Genomic DNA, 2,795 nt, shown 5'->3' on the forward strand with positions numbered 1-2,795 from the left:
TAAATACAAACACCTGTACAAACAAACTCAGTCAACCTACAAACACACAGTGCCTACCACACACTGAGAAACACACTTCAAGTGACAGCAAACAAAAACTTGAGACAAGTCAATTGTGACTTGTCAGCACAGACTGATGCAAATGGGCCTAATTCTACCAAACACACATTGATGACTTTATAAGAAAATATTTAATGTATCCAAAGCCACAGCTGCCAATATGCTAAGACTGTAGCAGTGCTGAAAATGGCCTTTTAACTAAATGGCTGCAGTCAACCAACCGACGAGAGTTGCTGTTTCAGATGACTTTGTATGCTAGAATAACAACAATTTCAAGATAAAAATGTGTGTGGAGTTTGGTATAAGGCATTGGCAACCATCACAGAAAGGGGTGGCACCTCGTAAACATCCTTGAAACAGGTTTCTCATGGTCAGGAAAGGGATCTGCAGGCAAAGTTTTTCAGAGTGTAAGATTCTGCTAAATCTGTGGCCAGCTCAGTATATCATGCCTCTCGCACCCTAAATTCTCTTCCCAAACACTAACCAACACACCACAACCCTCCGCCTCCCTCCACTCCAAGCTTCCATCCAGCCAGAGAGAGGAGAGGAGATAGGCCCAGTTGCTAAAGCTCTCTTTTCAGCCATTGCTCCCGCTCGGTCTATCTGAGATACACAGCAAGCGGAGGTGTCGCTTCTCCGCTGGCATTTCGGACAGTATCTACTTATAGACAGGGAGAAAAAGAGAAAAGAAAAACAGAAGGGGTATTATCAGGGAGGGATGAGAGCAGCAAAGGCATTTTGTCTTTTTATTCCCCTCCTAAGCCCTGGGCTTTGCTCCCAATCCGATTGGTCGATACGGCCAGGGATGTAAATGAAATGCAAAGAGGAATAAGGCTGGCTTCCCATCTCCAGTGTGTGCCCCCTAAGTCCCCCGCCCCTCTTTCTCTGTCTCACTCTGTCCTGCTCTCTGGGCTGTTTATGGTGTTGTGTTTCTGTTTCCCCATTCACAGACTTGCTGCTCTCCCTGTTTCCGTCTCACCCGCCTCACGCTGCCCCCCCTCCTCTCTCGCCGCATCCCTCCCCTCTCCCTGGCTGGGCTCACAGCTCTTATCTCCTCAGACGCCCCACATTTCAGCGTTGCCGTGGCTCCCTGCCTGCATCCCTGGTCACGGCAATTCCATGGGTTCCCACAATCCTCGGCAGCTTGCTGATTTAGGGTGGGCAACTGACTCTCAGAGACAGGAGAGTGGAGAGGAACAGAGGAGTTAGGGAAATAAAGGGTGAGAGGAGATGAGAGGCAGAGGAGGTGGGAGACAGGACGGGGATGACAAAAGGGAGGACAGGGAGAAAATAAAGTAAAAAAAAAAAAAAAAAAAAAAAAAACAGGGCATGAGGCAAGAAGTGGAAATTGATGTAAACATGAAAAGTACATTTTTTTTATTGTTCTTTTTGTAAAATTTAAATAAATATAATCAATATTTGTTACCCATAATTCCCATAAAACTTCAGAAAAAAAGACCAAAAATGTACTAAAATAAAGTCTTTATTAGAGTATTTTAATCTCTAGAAAGCAGCATAACCGTGTTTCCTCTTTTATGAGAAACTAAACCATCTGTGCTACTGTAGGTCCAATCTCACCACCCAGCCAGCTGACTGCCACTAACCAGGGGTGTGAACATTACGAGGAAACTACACATGCACTTACCGTCTTTTGCTGGTGGTATCTCAAACAGCAGTGTTTTATCAAGCATTTATCAACACTGGTTTGACCTCTTCATCACAGATTTCATGGCACCAGGCTCATTGATATCAGCACCAATATTCACAGAAACGTAACTGAGGCATTATAGTCTGAGAACAAATCAAAGACGAGTGATTCTGGTCCAGATGCCACTGTCTTTCCGGCAGCTACGGGGTTAATTTCCTGGGAGCTGATGGCCTTGTGTGTTAGTGAGTGTTTCTGGAGTTTCCGTGACTTTGTGCTTCAATGACTGCCAAAGCACTTTTCTTTTCAGTGTGCCGATCTGTTTATCGACTATGTTTATATGCGGTTCTGACAGGGACGGGGATTGGGTGAAGATTTAAGCATGTTCATACACGTAGACAGGCAAACACAAATCAACACACATGCACGCACACAAACGTACCTCTAAAAGGGTCCCTGGCATTGTGACATTTCCCATTTCATTTAAATCCATCAGGGATTATAACCCTCAGTTTTGGAGGGCGGAAAAAAACACACACTCACCGAATCCATTAGTAGTAAACATGCAAAAGACCATCTAAGATAGACTGATGGATAGATCGTGTGTAGTAAGGACTGTGTGGCCCAGCACAAGTCTGTCCCAGATTAAACAGCTGCTCTAATCGCCCATTTCCCTCAATCTCAGCCATGCCATCCTAATGTGAGAAAAAGAAAAGCAGAGCAATGGCTGAGGCAAAATAATCAGTATGTTAAAAGCTGTGAGACCAGAAGAGGAGGAAAAACCAGAACAAGATGTAACGATAAAGCAATAGAAGGGGTGAGGTTAACGAGAGCACACACAGCTTAACTGGGGTCAGTCAAGGCCTCCTGGAGTCAAGCTCTATCCCTGGTCAACTGTAAACATTCGCCAGAAAAGCTACGCACAGTCCTTTTTACTGCATTCTTAGTGAGCTCTGTATACTTCAGTATATCTGGATCAGCGCTCCTCTAAAGTGTAACTCCGAGTTCATAAATCCAATCTGACCACTACATCACTCTGTCCTGCTGGAGATCAAGAGAAGAGGCACATTGGCTCAGACTTCATTTCTTC

Source organism: Monopterus albus, unplaced genomic scaffold (genome assembly GCF_001952655.1).
Source record: "Monopterus albus unplaced genomic scaffold, M_albus_1.0 scaffold13.1, whole genome shotgun sequence".
Classification (NCBI taxonomy): Eukaryota; Metazoa; Chordata; class Actinopteri; order Synbranchiformes; family Synbranchidae; genus Monopterus; species Monopterus albus.